The sequence below is a fragment of the Pelophylax lessonae genome, assembly GCF_965119305.1.
Source record: "Pelophylax lessonae genome assembly, chromosome: 2".
NCBI classification, from domain to species: Eukaryota; Metazoa; Chordata; class Amphibia; order Anura; family Ranidae; genus Pelophylax; species Pelophylax lessonae.
Genome location: NC_138769.1, coordinates 616,576,968 through 616,596,865, shown reverse-complemented (window position 1 = coordinate 616,596,865; position 19,898 = coordinate 616,576,968).

The following is a 19,898-nucleotide window of genomic DNA, read 5'->3' as shown; positions in this document are numbered from 1 at the left end:
GCTTTCCAAGTACGGTAGTAAATCTTCCCCGAAGAGGCTTTCCTAGCCTTGATCAAAGTGGGGATGACCTCAGGGGAGAGACCCCTATCCTTCAGGACCTGGCTTTCAACAGCCAGGCCTTTAAAGCCAGCGACTGTAAAGCAGGATGGAATATCGGCCCTTGAGACAGAAGGTCTTCCCGAAGCGGCAAGCGCCACGGAGCGTCGACTGCCAGATTGACGAGGTCTGCATACCAAGACCAGCGAGGCCAGTCCGGTGACACCAGAATTACCGTATGCGGTTCCGAGGCTAACCTGCGAAGGAGCCTGGACAGCAGCTGAATCGGGGGAAAGGCATACATCAGACGATACTGATGCCAAGGCGCCACTAACGCGTCCGAGGCGTCCGCCCGAGGATCGCGCGTTCTTGCCACGAACCTTTCCACCTTGTTGTTTACACGAGACGCGAGCAGGTCCACATCCGGTGAACCCCACTTCGCGCACAACATCTGGAAGACATCCGGGTGAAGGGACCATTCCCCCTGGTCCAGGGTTTGGCGACTCAGATAATCCGCCTGCCAGTTCTCCACCCCTGGAATGTGAACTGCCGTTATCGCCGGGACTTGTGTCTCGGCCCACGACAGAATGTCGGCCACTTCCCGAGCCGCTTGGGCACTCCTGGTGCCCCCTTGATGGTTGATGTAAGCCACCGCGGTGGCATTGTCCGTCTGAACCCGAACTGGACGGCCCTGAAGTCGTTCCGACCATCGCAGAAGGCAAAGCTTTATCGCTCGCAATTCCAGAATGTTGATCGAAAGGGAGGACTCCTCCTCCGACCAAGTTCCCTGGGCGGACAGAACGCCCAGGACACCACCCCAGCCCGACAGGCTGGCATCCGTGGTGACCACCGTCCACAACAATGGACGAAAAGACTTGCCCCCCGACACCGCCGGGGACTGGAGCCACCACAGAAGATTCCCTCTGGTGCGGTGGCTCAGCGAGACCCGCAGATCCAGGGACTGCGGTCGCCCGTCCCACTTGGCAAGAATCTCCGCCTGGAGACCCTGCGTGTGAAACTGGGCAAAGGGGATCGCCTCGAAGGCCGAGACCATCAACCCCAGACACCTCATGCATGTCCGGAGAGACGAGCTGTCGTTGTCCCTGAGGGACCTGACCTCGTCCTGAAGCGTCCGGAGCTTGTCCTCCGGTAGGAAAACCTTCGCCTGGACAGAGTCCAGAACCATCCCCAGATAGGGAAGGCGAACCGAAGGGCACAGAGTCGACTTCGGAATGTTTATGGTCCAACCGAACTCTTGCAGTGTCTGCACCGTGGTGGACAGGTCTGTCAACAGGCTCTGGCTGGTATTCGACCTTATCAGGAGATTGTCCAGATACCCCAAGAAAGCAATGCCCTGTGCTCGCAACAGGGCCAGGACCGGCGCCAGCACCTTGGTAAAAACCCGCGGAGCCGAAGCGAGATTGGAGTAAAACCCCCGAAATCTGTCCCGATGAGGCACCGGAACCACCACCCCCTGGGCCCGCAGGTCCCCTACCGCCAGGTGCAGATCCTGCAAGCGCTCCGGAGACAGCTGAAGATTTTAGGGAAAAAATCTGCCCGCCGGCCGAGAAAGAAATTCGATCTTGTAACATGATCGAACGATTTCCTGAACCCATCTGTCCTGAATGCGGACCAGCCAAGGTTGGAGGAAACCACGCAAACGTCCCCCCACCCCTGTAGCGGGTGAGGGCGTCCCTTCAGGCGGAATTGGCATGGGTTGCAGAGCCGGCATGGCCGGATTTCTGCTCACCCGCCCACTGCTTCTTCTGGGAGCCTTGGCCTTTGAAGGGCTTGCCCTTGGATTGCGACCGAAAGGCACAAAAGGACCCCTGAGGGGGCCTGAACGAGGAGTTCCGCTTGCCACGGAAGGGCTTGTGCTTGAGATTCTGGGGTAAGAGAGTACTATTGCCTCCAGTAACACCTTTCACCAGATTATCCAATGCCTCGCCGAAAGGGCGAGATCCCGCGTAGGGAAAATCCGCCAACGTTTTGCGAGAAGATTGGTCGGCCGACCAACTTTTCAGCCATATCAGGCGACGGTTGAGCACTGCCAAACTAGACAGGCGTGCAACCAAAGGAGCTAAATTCAAGTGAGCATCACACAAGTACATAACTCCCTGATGGATCTGATCCACCATATCCAGCGTGGTCGGCGGAGCCGAATCAGCTACCAGGGTGCGCCTGAGCACCTTCATCCAATCGGCCACCGCCTGGGCCGCCATAACCGAAGCAAAAATAGGGTTGAGCATAGAGCCAGCAACCATATATGCATGACGGGCAAGAGACTCCAACCTCCTGTCCGTAGGATCCCGGAAAACTGAAGTATCCTCAGTAGGAACCAGAGTAGCCTTGTTCAAAACGGCTACAGCGTGATCCACCTGGGGTGCCACACATCAACGCTCGTCGGTGGAAGGCGCAAATAGATAAAGCAGTTTAAACTTATTTGGCACTGTAAAGGGCTTCTTTAAATTGCGCCACTGCTCATTAACAGTATGATGAAACTCTGCAGGGCAGGGAAAAACCTGCGCTGATTTGCGAGTTCTGTGTGTCCCAAAAGAGGACACCCTAGCAGGAGGAGTGGGCTCATCCTCCAGGTGCAGTGTATCCTTTATGGAGGCGATCAGCTCATCCATGAGTGCAAGCTCTTCAGGCGAGCCAGGGGGAGAAGTATCAACCCCTTCCACCTCAGCCTCCCGTTCAGACCCCATAAGGTCCAGAGATGAGCGAGACCCTGAGAAGGGCACGCCAGCCACAGCAGCCACATCGCCCTCTAAATCAGAGGAAATGGATAACCTGGCCCTCTTTGCAGATCGTTCAGCCATCAGCACTTGCATCTGAGATACTAAGGATGCCACCACAGTGGCCAGATCAGCCCCCTCGGGGGGTGCAGCAGCCCCCTGGTCCCCCACCAGGTTGGGGGGAAACTTGCTATCCTGAGAATCCATGTGCAACAGCAATGAGAGGAAAAAAGGTACTGGCCCTTTAACACTACGGTGAGCGCAGCCCACCGTATACTACTGTATGCACCGACCCCGCAGGGACAGAGAACACAGCAAGGAATGACAGGACAATGAAGGAAAAACCTGGAGAGAGCACAAACAGGCTGCTGCCACCAATCGCTGTTCCAGAGAGAGATGAAGTGATGCAATAACCGGCTGACTTATATAGCCTATGAGGCTCCGGCAAAATGGTGCTCGGCTGAGGGATAGAGGCTACAAGAAAATGGCGCCGACGTGCTCGAAAACTAGCGTGCCTCGCCAAAATGGCGCAGAATGGCGCCAAAACACAGCGCTGCACAGGGTCAGAGGAAAGCTGGCCACCCACAGCATTATGCAAAAAGATGGTGGACCGCAAAAGCAGCCGCCGCTGCAGCATAGCGGGAGGGCCCCCCACCCCCCACAGCCCACAAAGGCCTGCTAACCCATACAGGGATCTGTCAGGGAGCCCGCACTTTACACAGACATGGGGGTACACACAGCCACAGACTGACACCCCACACAGAAGGTCCCCACACAGAAGGTGCTTACCGTACCGGATGGCGTGGGGAGCCGTCTCCAAGCGAACAAACCGCTATCCTTCATGACAGGGAGAGTCGCAGCCGGGACGCAGCGGACCGCAGCACAAGACCGCAGAATGGCGTCCAGTGAGGTAGCCACCTCACAGGCAGCATCCCTGCAGCGAGCAGGGATGGGTCGTTCATGGCGCCAGGGCGAACCGTAGCTGAACGCTCGATGGCAGGCTGGGGATCCATCTGGCCCTCAGCCCTGGGATCCAGGGCGGCCAGTCCAAGACCCAGCTCCGCACGATGTATCTTCATCCGAAGATCCCTAACTAAGAGCTGACAAAAAAACAGCTAGTAAAGAGAAAACTCCTGAAATAAAATAAAAAAAAAAAAAGGGTAGAAGGCTGAGACTGAAGCCCCAGCACAGGAAAGCCTGCTACTCCTAAGCTAGGCAAGATCAAACTGAGTTGGGAATGCTGGTGCAGGGAGGTATTGACTAAAGGGACAGCCCCTAGGGGTGTGTCTATGCTAAAAGCTTTAATTAACAAATCTTGTGCCTAGCTACTCCTGCGGAGCAAAGGTCAATACCCATTGGTGAAGACTTGTGAGTGGGCGGCGACTGTCGGAGGACGTAAGAGAAACTGGATTTTTGTCTTACTGTAAAATCCTTTTCTGAGGTTCACTGACAGACACACACAACTTCAATTCTTCAGATCACTGGGCTTTATGCCGCATCTCTTCAGGAGTAGGACTAGGGGGAAACTTTTTTGGTTAAGCCCCTGGAGCAGTCCCAGAGGGTATACCAACACTTCCTGCTGTAGGACTCCAGTTTGTAAAGAGCAGTGTCAGAACAACAAATAATTCAACCCCAGAGGGGCGGGTGCTGTGTCTGTCAATGGACATCAGAGAGAAGGATTTTACAGTAAGACAAAAATCCAGTTTTCTCTTTCGTTCACTGACAGACACAGCTTAAATTCTTCAGACCAGTGGGATGTCCTAAAGTAGTGTCAACATGAGGGGTGGGAATAAAGACAGCAAATGCAGAATTCCCAACAAGGCTAAACATAGCCAACCAGATAACAACAGGAGCTCAACTAGGAACAACTGGAGCTCACCACAATCAAGAAGCAGAAGCCTTTGCAATCACGCCGCATCCAAAGATGCAAGTACATCCATCTTATAAAATTTTGGGAATGTATGGACAGAGGACCACATAGTCACCTTGCACACCTGAGCCACAGACCCCTGATGATGGAAGGCCCAGGAGGCACTAATACACTTTAAACAGGGAAAGGAGGAACCTGACCCTTAATGGAGTAGGCCTGCACCACTATCTGCCTGATCCACTTGGAAATGGTCACAGCAGATGCGGACTGCCCTTACAAGGTCCATCCATAAGAGCAAACAAATGGAGTTTCTAATCAGTTCAGTCACCGCCTGGTACACCCGAATCGCCCTTACCACATCTAAGGAATGTAAGGAAATTTCCATAGGATGTTTTGGCTTAAGACATAGGAACGGTAGCACAAGGTCTTCATTCAAATGAAACATGAGACAACCTTAGGAAGAACGCCTGAAAGGGTCGCACCACCACCTTGTCCCTATGAATTGCCATGTAAGATAACCGACAGGACAACGCAACCAACTCCGACACGCCACATGCGGAAGTAAAACGTAAGGCACCTTTTGCGACAGAGTGAGAAGAGGAATTTCTCTAATATTTTCAAAGGTAGGCTTTTAAAGCACCTACAAAACGAAAATCGAGATCCCATGGAGATACCAGAGATCGCACCGGAGGAGCCAGATGGCAAACTCCTTGCACAAAAGCGTGAACCAAGGACTACGCCGCCAACGGCCTTTGGAAAAAAATAGACAAGTAAGAAATCTAGCTTTTGATGGTGCCCAAAGCCAAACGTTGATCTAAACCCAATTTTAGAAACTCCAACAGGCGAAAAACCGAAAAGGAGCGCCCCCCCCCCCCCCCGACTCACACCAAGTAACGTACGCCTTCCAAACTCGATGATAAACCTTCCTGGAAGTAGATTTCCCAGCCTTCAATCGTGTAGGAATCACCGATTTTGATAGCCCTCTATCTTTAAGCACCTGGCTTTCAATAGCCAAGCCATTAAAGCCAGCGACCGTAAGGCAGGATGGAAGATAGGTCCCTGAGACAGGAAGTTTCCAAGGGACGTCTGCTACCAGTCTTACCAGGCCTGCGTACCAAGACTTGCGAGGCCAGTCTGGTGCAACCAGAATGACTGGAATTCCTTCTACCTAGATTCTACGTAGCAGTCTCGACAGAAGTTGTATTGGAGGAAAGGCGTAAATCAGACGATACTGACCCCAAAGGGGCCACCAGAGCGTCTGCGGTGTCGGCAAGAGGATCCCGAGACCTTGACACGAACCTCTGCACCTTCCTTTTAAAACGGGAAGCCAGCAGGTCCACATAGAGGGTCCCCCACCAAAGAAACAGTTGAAGAAATACCTCCAGGTGAAGAGACAATTCTCCCGGATCCAACGTCTGCTGACTGTGATAGTACGCGTGCCAATTCTCTACCCCCAGGAATGTGCACAGCAGAGAGGGCCGGAAAATATTGTTCTGCCCACCTCAAGACGTTGGTCATTTTCCAGACTGCCAGGGCACTTCTTGTGCCCCCCTTGATGATTGACAAATGCCACAGCCATAGCATTGTCCGATTGCATCTCACAGGGAATCTCTGCAGATTATACGTCCATTGAGACAAAGTCTGATCGCCCGAATTTCAAGGATGTTGATTGGCAACCTGGATTCCTCCTGATTCCAGACACCTTGGGCCGAACACACTCACAAGACACCTCCCCATCCGGACAGACAGGCATCTGTGGTGACTACAATCCAATACAGGGGAAGAAGAGATTTTCCCAGGCGTAGAGCCAGGGATCTGAGCCACCATAGGAGAGACTACCTCAAACCCCCACTCAACCTTGTGCCATTTGATGAGAATCTCCCTTTGCAAAGGTCTGGTGTGGAACTGCGCCAAAGGAACCGCCTCAAAGGTGGAGACCATCAGACCCAGCACTTGCATGCAAGTCCTGAGTGATGATCGATGGTTGGACAACAGGAACCCAAAAGCATCCTGTAGCTTAAGAAGTTTTGTCAGAGGAAGAAACACCCGGGCTGATGCTAAATACAGTTTCAGACCCAAGTAGTCCAGCTTTGTGGATGGAGACAGTACCGATTTCTGAAAATTCAGTGTCCATCCGATCTCCTACAGAGTTTGCACCGTAACCTCCAAGACGCCTTCTAGAGCCGAGGAAGACTCTGTACGCAGAAGCAGATTGTTCAGGTAACCTAGTACTCCAATCCCCTTCTGCCACAACAAGGCCAACACTGGGGCCAAAATCTTTGTGGACATCCAAGGAGCTGAGGCGAAACCAAAGTGTAACTTCACAAATTGAAAGTGCTCCTCGCCAACTGCAAAACGCAGAAAACACTGATGCTCGACATTGGAATATAGACGACATCCTCCTGATATGGAGGGGTATTCATAATTCACTGGACTCCTTCATGTCATTTCTTAATACCAATGATCGAGGTATCCAGTTATCCTATGAAAGTGACAACAAAATCATCCACTTTTTAGATTTAGAAATCTCACTGGTGGATAATCAAATTATTACCAGTACGTTTTTTAAGATTGACCACAATTCTTTTTTACCTATAGATAGCGGTCACCACAGGAATTGGTTGAGATCAGTGACTAGAAGCCATTTCACGAGACTCAGGCGAAACTTCACTTAAATTACAGATTTTCATAGACAGGCATCTACTCTAAAACAAAGGTTTATTGCTAAGGCCTACAAATCTACCGATTTGGAAGCCAAAATGAATTGAGTCGCACAAATGGACAGAGACAGGGTTCATACACATTTTTACAAATAAAATTCCATTACTTTTCCATGACTTCACGTAAATATTCATGACCTAAAGTTTCATGAAATGTCTATGTATACATGTTAAATAAGAAGAAAATCCATGTCACACCCAGCATATTTTTACTAAAATAAATGACAAGCTTTGTAATGAAGTACCTCTGCAGTAAGGGTTTTGTTTCTGGATACAGCGCGACTCAAAATGGTCCCTAGTTTTACAGTGGATGAGATGGAAGCACCGCTGCCGCAGCTGGGAGCCGGTGTCACTTCAGGCGCACGGGTGAAAAAAGCCAGCGATCGGATTGGAAGCTGTCGAGCACGCAGCTGCAGACTGGGACTTTGCACCTTTAGCGTGGCTAGACAGCGCTGCCTCTCCCATGTTTGAAATGTCAAACGTTTTATGACACAGTGTACATTTAGCACGTCCCGGGTCCTGATCTTTCTCCAGCCACCTCTCATACTTTTCATCATAAAGCCATACATTTTAAAGCTGCATTTCCCTGGCATTGCTAACCTGTGAACACACTAACTTTAGCTGAAACTGTGTTACCCCCATAAAGTTAACTTGTAATTTGACCAATATACTGTAACTGGAGAAAGAAGATTAATGGACGCTCCTGCTTGCGGATAAAGCTTCAGTTCAGGCAGTCATGATGGAGCTGCAGCCGGACTGGTATGGATGGCACAGTCAGATGCACCAAATGTGGCGCTTACTCTTTAGGCCCAAGCCACAGTCATGATGTAGGTGCAGGTGGACTGGTATGGATGGCACAGATGCACAAATGCGGCGCTTACTCTTGTCTATACTCAGGGGTCAAGTCCTGGGGAAAAAAGTGTGGGGCTGTGGACATGATACAGGAGGTGGTCAGGGGCTGCGGACATGATACAGGAGATGGTCAAAGGCTGCAGACATGGTACAGGAGATGGTCAGAGGTTACAGACATGGTAGAAGAGATGGTCAGAGACTGCGGACATGGTAGAAGAGATGGTCAGAGACTGCAGACATGATACATTAGATGGTCAGAGACTGCAGACATGGTACAGGAGATGGTCAGAGACTGCGGACATGATACAAGAGATGGTCAGAGACAGCGGACATGATACAAGAGATGGTCAGAGACAGCGGACATGATACAAGAGATGGTCAGAGACAGCGGACATGATACAAGAGATGGTCAGAGACAGCAGACATGATACAAGAGATGGTCAGAGACAGCGGACATGATACAAGAGATGGTCAGAGACTGCGGACATGACACAAGAGATGGTCAGAGACTGCGGACATGATACAAGAGATGGTCAGAGACTGCAGACATGATACATTAGATAGTTAGAGACTGCGGACATGATACAGGAGATGGTCAAAGGCTGCAGACATGGTACAGGAGATGGTCAGAGGTTACAGACATGGTAGAAGAGATGGTCAGAGACTGCGGACATGATACAAGAGATGGTCAGAGACAGCAGACATGATACAAGAGATGGTCAGAGACAGCGGACATGATACAAGAGATGGTCAGAGACAGCGGACATGATACAAGAGATGGTCAGAGACAGCGGACATGATACAAGAGATGGTCAGAGACAGCGGACATGATACAAGAGATGGTCAGAGACTGCGGACATGATATAAGAGATGGTCAGAGACTGCGAGCATGATACAAGAGATGGTCAGAGACTGCAGACATGATACATTAGATAGTTAGAGACTGCAGACATGATACAGGAGATGGTCAGAGACTGCGGACATGATACAAGAGATGGTCAGAAACTGCGGACATGATACAAGAGATGGTCAGTGACTGCGGACATGCTACAAGAGAAGTTCAAGAACTGCGTACATGATAAAAGATAGAAGAGCACTAGGGGGGCCGGAGAGCACAGGAGAAGCAGAGAGCACAGGAGGAGCTGAATGGCACGGAGGGGGGGGGGGGGACTTGAGAGAATTAAGGGGGGTTTGGGAAGCATTGCAGGGGGGTTGGAAGGCGCAGGGGGGTGGAGAGAACTGGGGTGGGGGGGGGGAGCAGGCAAAACCAGGGGGATGGAGAGCACAGGGGGAAGAAACTGGAGAGCACTGCCTGGGGGGAACTTGAAATCACTGAGGGGGGAGCCAGGGAGCATAGGGGGGTGGAGAGCACTGGGGGAGCCAGAGCGCATGGGGGGCGGGAGATGAAAAGCACTGTGGGGAGCTGAAGAGCAACGGGGGGAGCTAAAGAGCAACGGGGGGAGCTGAAGAGCAACGGGGGGGAGCTAAAGAACACTGAGGGGGGGGTTAATAGTACTGAGGGGGTGGGGGTTAATAGCACTGGGGGGGTTATTAGCACTGAGGGGGGGCTAAAGAGCATGGGGGGGGGCTAAAGAGCACTGAGGGGGGCCAGCAAAGGAAGTTGTATAGGAGGGGGATGGGGCAGCTGCATATAGATGAATCGAACTTTCCATATTCCTCCTGCAGCCGCTGAGAGGAGTAACAAGCATTCAGCGACAGCAGGAGGAATATGGAAAGTTCAATTCATTTCTAAGCAGCTGCCCCATCCCTCTCCTATCCAGCACACAAAACAAGGCTGCTCAGACACTCTCACTGACCTTCTTCCTGCTGCTGCAGCTGCCTTCTTCACACGGAGATGCGGGCGGCCCGGCGGACACCGGCCTGACACACCCCAGTGTGACCTGACACCCTCAGTGCGGCGATGCGGGTGGCCCGGCTGACACCCCCCAGTGCACGCCCCCCCCTCCCTCAACGCTGGTACGCCCCTGGGAGCGGGGACAGTAAGTGCACTATTTCTTGGTTTCAGGTTTAGGCAGATCGATCCGCCGCAGAGTTCCTAACCTGTCACGGTCTATTCATATTGAAGAGGCCAGTGAACAGGCTTCAGCTGTGCAGCGCGCTGCGACTGGTTAATCTACCTAAACCCGAAACAGAGAAAATTGTCCACTTACTGTCCCCCGCTCCCACAGAATACAGGGGGCCCGGAGACATTTTCCAAATTAAATAGTTGCACAAAATTCCATGACTTTTCCAAAACTTAGTGGGGTTTACTCCTTTTCCATAACTTTTCCAGGCCTGGAAAGTGTCATGTCAAAATCCCATGACGTTCCCAGGATTTCCATGACCGTATGAACCTTGAGAGATAAATTACTATCTCCAATCAACCCAGGAGGTCAATTTATTCCAACTTTGCGAGGTGGTCTTCACAGAATTTTCCAAACAACACAGACAGATCAAAAATATTTTCAACAAATACTGGGATAAATGATCGAGTTCTTGGCCCTCTACTTTCTGAATGGGCTATGGCTACTTTCAGAGGAGCCCCTTCTTTGAAAGATAGCTGAGCTCCCAATGTATTTGATCCATTGGTTAAACCAAGATTTTTTCAAAGTATGGTGTTTTCATTTCCCCCTGTAGAAGGTGTAATGTTCGCAGGTGGAATTGTAATAAAAAGAAAATTTTTGACGTTTCAATCTACAGTAACTAATTCCATTTATCACATTTTTTTTTCGACATATACTAAGACCCATGTTGTTTATTTATTAACATGCCCATGTAAAAAATAATATGTGGGTCGTATGATTAGGACGTTTTCCATTAGGGTTAACGAACACATCTCTAATATCATCAAAGGGAAAACCAATCAGTGTCCCCAAACATTACTTGCATTACCATAAGAAGCACCCTACAGGTACCTCTTTCCAAGTGATTGATCACTTTGTGGCTCCTTGGGGGGATCTAGGATTTACACCCTTCAATCATATACGCCTTTTGGACTCAACCTCAAGTGAGACATTAAAGTGTTTATTAAAAATGTTTATATATATAGTCCCATGTCATAGGAGGGTTGCATGACAATACCATAATCTAGACAACTTACTTTCATCATTTGGACCTTTTTTAAGATCGGTTATCCATCCACTCTATTTTTTTATGTTCTATATTTTTTTAATTCTACAAATTTCACCATTGTTTTAATTGTGATGATAACACCATTGATTTGATTATGGTACTATCCTTTTATTGCTGTGTATCTATTTTTATGCATTTGAGGCTTTTTATGTTAAGAATAATGATGGTGGGTGCAGAGGCTGTGTCCCTGTGTATTTAGTTGTTCACTCTAAGTTCACCTCAGACTTCCTGTGTGTAATCCCCGGAAGTTGGTCTGATCGAGAAGCGATGTGTACTGCTTCTTAGATATGCTGGAGCCGCGCATGACGCACTTCCTGTAGCGGTCTTCACAGGGAACCTTGCGATTACTGGGCTTGAAACGCCTCGTTCCCGGAAGTAAACACCGCTATTGAGATGGTTTGATTCCAGAATGAGGCTTGGAATGCACACCGACGCCATGTTGAGCGTACGGCGGGATACAGAGCATTGGAGGGTTGTACACAGAGGTGATCTATTTGGCATTGATTTATTTCCTTATAAATACTCTTGGAATGACTACAGATTCTGGCTACATCCTTTGAAGGAGTTCTATCAGACGAAAGGCGTCAGGGCCATACAATCTGTCATCCGCCATCATTCCCTATTGTGTCTATTGACTATGCCATTTCATATGGACGTCTAAGTAGTTTTATCCTTTTAATAAAGCAATTAATTAAGCAGTATCACAATATGTTCGTGTCATCATCTTTTATATATGGAAAATGGATTCCCTGGAAGTTGGAGTCATGTATTCCCAGAGATCTATCGTTATAGTGTGATCGATTCTACCCAGGACTACCATACATTGTGGGAGCCGTGGATCAATACTAAGAGTGTTAGACCCATTTGCTATAAAGGCACCTGGATCCAGTGTCTGGTGAGCATATATCTATATCCCCCTTTCGCTGGTGTGGGCTCTTCACTTGCTTTCCATTACCTGCACAATATTGGAAGATTCACATCTCACGGTTTGGAACTATCCATTGAATATTTTCACTTTATTAAATCATCCTTTATCTAAAGACTTTATTGTACTACTTATTTTTTTAAGTTTTCACTTTTGATGCATTGGTGTCAGTGTATCGATCATGACTTAGCGCTGCACTTTATATTATATCATATATTGGAATATGAAGGTAAGCTTCCTTGAAATCGATTGAAGCTAGCAGATCTCCTTGAATAAGGATAGCAACTACTGTGTGGATGGACTCCAACCAAAAATTCTGAACCCACACAAAGTGGTTCAAAGCCTTGAAATCCAAGATTGGACGAACCTTGCCTTCCTTCCTGGGAACTGTAAACAGATTTGAATAAAAACCTTTAAAACGTTCCGACTCTGGAACCGGCACAATAACTCTTTGTGCAAACAGGTCCTGAACTGCTTTATAGAGGCCCTGTAGCCACTCAGCAGACTGGCATAAGTTTGAAGGAAAGAACCTTGCCGGAGGCAAGGACCAAAACGCGATCTTGTAATAAAACCGAATCCGTTCATGGACCCATTTGTACTGAATGAGTGAGGTTCACTGATCCGGAAAACAGCAAAGACGCCCACCTCCCCACCTCAAACTTGGGTGAGGGTGTCCCCTCAGGCTGATGAAGGCTTGTCTGTTGAACCAGAAGTGCCCACTTTGGACTTACCATTCCAGGGTCTCTTGGAGCCTCCCGATCTCGAGCCCTTTTCCTGCGATCCAGACGGATGATAGGGCCGCTTGTGAGCCGAAAAGAAGGGACCCTGCTTACGGCGAGGTTCCTTGCCCTTAGCAGCCTGCGGAAGCAATATACTCTTGCCTCCCTTAATGATTTCTTCCAAAGAGACTCCGAAAAGAAGGTCACCTACAAAAGGAAGGTCAGCACCTTTTTAGAAGTCTGGTCAGCTGACCAGTTCTTCAACCAGATCATGTGGCTAAGGATCACCGCCGTTACAGAAACCCTGCCGGCCAAGGGGGTTTCCGCCAGGTCTGCCAGCTCAGAAGGGTGTTGACTGCACTCCAGATCATAGCGCAAAATCTTGGCAGATTCCGTTAAGGTATGGGATACCAAGGTGATAGCAAACACCGGTCTTAAAATTGAACTAGCCATGGTGAAGAGGTACTGGACCTCTACCGGCAAAAGTGTGGCCTTATTCAGCCTGGAAACCTGAGAATTCACAGACTGTTGAACCGTTAGCTTCTTCAGAGGAGGCTCCGCAAAGGGATATCTCAGAGAAAAACACTGAGGTATTCCAACCATGCGTTTCGGAGAACTCCACTGACTAGTGACAATTTCTTCAACATAAGCAGGAAAGGGAAACACCTTGGTCACCTTGGACAATTATCGAGTGCCAAACTGCACCGGCGTCGCCGACTCAGCCTCAGCGGTTTCCTCCAACTTTAAATATTCTCACACTGAAACAATCAGAACCTCCACCAGCACTTTTTCATGCGCGGCTGTAGAGGAGGAGGACTCATCCTCACTATTAGAGCACTCAGCGTACGTGGACGCAGACCCAAATGCCAAATCTACCTCAGAATCAGAGGAAGCAGAGGATACAGGTGAATACGGGGGCGCTTCTTGCCAGGCCTCCTCTGCATGGCCAAATAAACTTTGGCTACTAGTGACTGCAGGGCTGCTGTCATGGCCGCCAGGGCAGACTGAGCCCCAGAGGGTCCCGCAGCTTCCAGGAGTGGATCCGGTGGTGAAACCCGCTCCAGAGGCTCCTTGACCACAAAGGGTTAAACTAAACCGTGCTGCTAAGCAAATAACATTTATAAATATAGATTTTTTATTTTTTTTTGGGGGGGGGGGGGGGAGAGAGATGGGAGACCCCTCACCCTGTGCATCGCTGAGGCACCACAATATTCGTCGCACCCGCAGAGCAGAGGAAGGATATATACCTCCAGAGACTCACTACTCGGGCTGGAAAGCGCCAAAACGGTCTGCCACGCTGCTGGAAGGAGGAAGAAGAAACACTGACCTGACACTACAGGCCCCCGCAGCCTTCGCACTGTCTCAAACTACTGGAATATGGCCGCTATAGAAACTCTATGGGGAAACCAAAAAACATGGCCGCTGGTCTACATAAATATGGCTGCCAAAGCCAGGAATACAGAATTCACGACAAAATGGCGACACCACCTGCCGCTGCACGGGACCCTGGACCCCACAGAAAATTTCACAGACCCCCGAAGTGGACCCCCCGCAGCACCTAGCTACGGACACCTGGGGGCCGACAGCGGTATCAACCACCGCTCCTCCATCCCAGCACCATGCAGCCCCTGTACCCAAATTCACCCATGCCCCAAAAGAGACAGGGGGGGGGGGGTGTAATGGGACAGATGACGGCATTACCTCAGGGAGGAACCCCAGCAAAGGAGAAGGGGGAAAACACAAGGGGGAGGAAGGACAAAGCAAGGGGCCTACCATCCCCTGGGGGACCGTCGACCACCCCAGCATTTCCACAGGAAAAACTACTCACCATACCACGGTCACAAGGTGGGCGCCACTTCTAGCAGTCCACCGCACCATCTTGGAATGGGGGTGCTGCGGCCTGAGGTACCCTGCGACTCTGATAGTGACTGCTGTAGTGACCAGGGCTATGCAACCTCGCAAGGTGTTTCAGTAGCCGGTCAGCCCACGTCCAGTGGGGCTATGTTGCAGCCAGCCAATTTTGGAGCGAATAGTTGGTTCGTGCTCGCAGGCCAAACTGGCAAGACCATAAGCATCTAAGATACCCAGTGTGTCGCTCAGTCTGCCTGTTTATTGCAGTTCACACTGGAACAAAAATAATAAAAAAAAAAGTAAAAAATTCCATTTAAATAGGAAAAAAATGCAAGGATCGCAGATCCCAGCAGAGAGCCAGGTCCTTACTCCTGACTAGGTAGAGTTTTACAGCAGAAGTGATGGTATACCCTCTGGTACTGCCCCAGGGACGTACCCAAAAAGGTTTCCGCCTAGTCCTACTCCTGAAGAGAGACCGCATAAAGCCCACTGGTCTGAAGCGGTGTCTGTCAGTGGACGAAAGAGAAATAGGATTTGTGTACATGCTGTATATATCCTGTTCTTTGAGTTTATCAGGGGACTAAGAATTCAGACATTTTAAAGGAAGATTTTAACATCGGAAAATAAAATAAAAAATAAATTAAAAAAAGCGAACAGCTTGGAATCACCCTTCACACTCCTAACATTGCTCAGATTTCTAGAAAAACAGTATTAGGAATACAATCACAAAAATAAGGGTAGGATATATGTTACTAAGTGAAATTAAAAAAAAAATAATCTACAGCAAGTCCAAATATCAAATTTGATTTTGCTTTCATCAGAGGACACAGGAGTTGGCAACAGCAACAAAGCACAAACAAGCCCAAACAGCAGAAATTAGGAAACTGAAGGCTGAAGCAATAACACATCTAGTAGAGAGAGAGCTTTAAAATGAAAGAATGGAACACTATTTTTATAATCAAAGGTTTGAACAAAGATATAACCTAATGAGAAAAGGTGGTACGACAAGCTGGATTCCCTTTATGGGGACCATCAGGGAAGACAAAAGGAGCGAGTCTTGTGAAGCAAACCTCCACAGCTCGAGCTACATCTAGACAAGAGGATCAACATAAAAGTAAACCCTCTAAGCCAAAGAAAGGAACACTAGCATCCATTAAAGAAAAATTGTGATGGCTGAAATAAGTTCCTTGATAGTACTCCAAGCCAAATGAGTTTAAAACTTTATAAAGTTTAAAAACTTCAGAAACATTACCACAGAGCATTACTTGGGTGAAATGTTCTTTCTCGTAACAGGCTAAAATGCTTTTAATTTGTAATGATATACTTTTGCAAGGGGTAGACCTTCTAGCTTTTAACAGCATAGAAATTAGATTCAGAAAAGCCGGTCTCTTTGGGCTTCAACAGCCTAACTTTTAAAGATCTGTAAATTTTTAGTTTTGCTTTCCACAAAAGTTTAGCTTAAAAAAAAAGAAAAAGTTATCCTTTTCCATTTCATAGCTGTAGAGTGACAAAGCATTCTTATGCTGTTACTTTGCCACCCAGCACAGAAGCCAGACTGGGCTGTGAAACTGAAATGAAGAAAAGATTACCCTTAAAAACTTGGCTATCATCAAGCGCCTAGTAGGTTATAAAGAGCAATGCAACAACCAGCAATTTAACGCAATCAATAGTTAAGTGTAAAGAACAGATGTTGTCCGATACCAGCTTAGTGAAGTAATCAGCCAGACTCTGGTAGATTAACCACTTCCCGCAAACCGATGTACCAGTACATCGGCTTGAAGAAGCGGTTGTACCAGGGTGATGCCTGCAGCTGCAGGCATCAATGTGATACCGTTATTTAGAGCCAAGGGTCGGCTTTCTGGAGATAATCGATGCAACTTAGCAGAACCGAAGCGGCCCATGCTTATTTCAGCATTTTGAATACTTTGACGTACAGTGGAGGGGTCTGGGGTCTTAAAGATCCCAGATCCCTCCATAAAGAATACCTGTCACTGCCTATTACTGTCACAAGGGATGTTTACATTCCTTGTCAACATAAAAAATTATCAGATTTTTATTTTTTTTTTAAACATTGTTAAAAAAAAAAAAAAAAAAAAGTAAGGGGAAAAAAAATAATAATTGAATGTGTCCCTGTCCTCATGAGCTAGCGTACCAAAGAAATTGCATACGTAAGTCGCACCCGCAAATAAAAACGGTGTTCAAATCACAAGTGAGGTATCTCTGCGATTGTCAGAGTGACAGCAATAATTCTGGCAAAAAACCTTCTCTGTAACTCAAAACTAATAAATCAATTTTCTCTATCGTTCATCGACAGGCGCAGCTCCAAATCTTCTTTAGACCATTGGGATGTCAAAGCAGTATATTCATGAGGGGTGGGAAGACAACGCAAAGAAGAAGATAACTCCCCAATGGATAAATGTAGCCAACCAAGTAATATGGAGCTAAACCAGGAACAACTGGAGCTCACCTAGCAAAACATACACCCTCAAAAGAACAAAAAAAAATTATCTTTAAACAGAAGATTGCAAAATCTTGCGGCCAAAGGAGGCATCCGCAGATGCCAACACATAAACTTTGTACAATTTTGTGAAAGTATGCAAAGACGACCAAGTTGCAGCTTTGCAAACTCGCATCACTGACACCTGATGGCGAAAAGCCCAAGAGGCACTCCGTGCTCTCGTAGAATGAGCCTTCACAGGGAAAGGAGGAACCTGAACCTTCAGCGAATAAGCCTGAACAACGGTTTACCTGATCCACCTGGAAATGGTCGCAGCATATGCAGCCAATCCCTTATGAGGTCCCTCAGCAAGGACAAAAAAAAACATCAGATTTTCTAAAAGACTCAGTAGCCGCCAGGTAAACCCGAACCACATCCAAAGAATGCAAGGCAATTTCCTTAGGATGCTTGGGCATGGGACAGAGTGAAGGAAGAACGAGGTCTTCATTTAAAAGAAAATCAGAAACCACCTTAGGGAGAAAGATTGATTTGGGCAGAGCACCACTTTATCTCTGTGGACCACCAGATAAGGTGAACGGCAGGACAACGCCACCAATTCAGACACTATGCGATCAGAAGTGACAGCGACCAAAAAGGCAACCTTCTGATACAATGAAAGCAGAGAAATATCATGAATGTTCTCAAAAGGAGGCTTATGAAGAATGTATGATACCAGATTTAGATCCCACAGAGGTAGCGGGGACCGCCTCGGAGGAGCCATATGGTTCACTCCCTGAATGAAGGTACGAATCAAGGCATGTGTAGCTAATGGGCGTTGAAAATATATTGCCAAGGCCGACACTTGGTCTTTGATATTGCCCAAAGCCAACCGCTGTTCAACCCTTTTCTGCAGAAAGGCCAAAACCCTGGCAACCCAAAACAAGTGAGGGTGCACCTTCAGCGACTCGCACCATGAAATGTACGATTTCCAAGTACAATGATGATATATATTCCTATAAGTCGACTTCCTAGCCTTCAAGAGCGTAGGAATCACAGAGTCAGAAAGACCCCTATCCCTCAACACCTGGCTTTCAGCAGATCGACCTCGGGTTTCCCCCACGTGAGACAAAGGAGAAGAAATACTTCCAGGTGTAGGGACCACTCCCCTTGATCCAACACCTGACTCCTCAGGTAATCCCCTTGCCAGTTCTCCACACCTGGGATGTGCACAGCAGAGAGGGCTGGAACAAACTGTTCCGCCTAGGCCAACATTTAGGCCACCTCCCTGGCCGCCAACACACTCTTGGTGCCCCCCTGGTGATTGATATAAGCCACAGCTGTGGCATTGTCCGATTGAATCCGAACCGGACAATCCTGCAAACGAGTTGTCCAGTGGCTCAGACAAAGCTGTATTGCTTTGAACTCCAAAACATTTATTGGTAGTTTGGACTCTTTTACTGTCCAGGTTCCCCAGGCACAAAACTTCCCCAGTAGCCCGCCCCAGCCTGACAGGATGGCATTCATGGTTACCACTTGGCATAGTGCTGGAAAGTGAAGCCACCATAACAGAGCACATCTTGTGTTGTGGCTCAACCGAATCAAAGTGTCTAAAGATTTTGGATCTTTGTTCCACTTGACTAGAATCTCTCTTTGCAAAGGTGTGGTATGGAACTGAGCAAATGGAACCACCTCGAAGGTTGATATCATAAGAGCCAAGGCCTGCATGCAAGTTTGCAGAGAGGACAGATTGTTTGCCAACAACCGGATCGTCCCCTGCAAGCTCTGCAGCTTGTCCAGGGGAAGAAAGACCCTCGCCAAGGCTGAATCCAGAGACAGGCCCAGATAAGCCAGTCTCAAGGAAGGTATCAGGGTGGATTTCTTTTAATATGAGGGTCCATCCAAATTCCCGCAGGGAGCTAACAGTGATCGTCAGCTCATCAGGGCTGAATGAGAATCTGCGCTCAACAGGAGATCGTCCAGATACCCCAGTACCGCAATCCCCCATTGGCGCAACAATGCAAACACTGGGGCCAGTACTTTGGTAAATACCCTAGGAGCGGAGGCGAGACCAAAGGGCAACTCCACAAATTGCTAATGTTCTTCTGCTAGGGCAAAGCGTAGAAACCGCTGGTGACCAGCGTAGATAAGGATGTGTAGATATGCGTCCTTGATATCTATGGAGGCCAAAAAGTCTCCCTGGTGTAGTGACGCCACTACCGTTCGAATAGATTCCATGTGAAGCCTCTGTACCTGCACAAAGTGGTTCAGAGCCTGGAGATCCAGATTTGGATGCACTTTGCCCTCTTTTCAGGGCAAAGTGAACAGGTTTGAATAAAACCCTTGAAAGCGTTCCTGAGGGGGAACTGGTGCAATCACCCCTTGCGACAGCAGATATTGTACCGCCTCACGTAGATCCCTTAACCGGTCTAGAGAGAGGCGCAGGTTGGACAGGAAGAATCTGTCCAACGGACAAGACCGGAAATTCGATCTTGTACCCTGATTGGATCAGTTTGTGAACCCATTTGTCCTGAATCATGGAAATCCAAGGTTCCGGAAAGAAGCAAAGACGTCCCCCCCCCCCACCCCAGAAGCAGCTGAGGGCGTCCCTTCATGCAGAT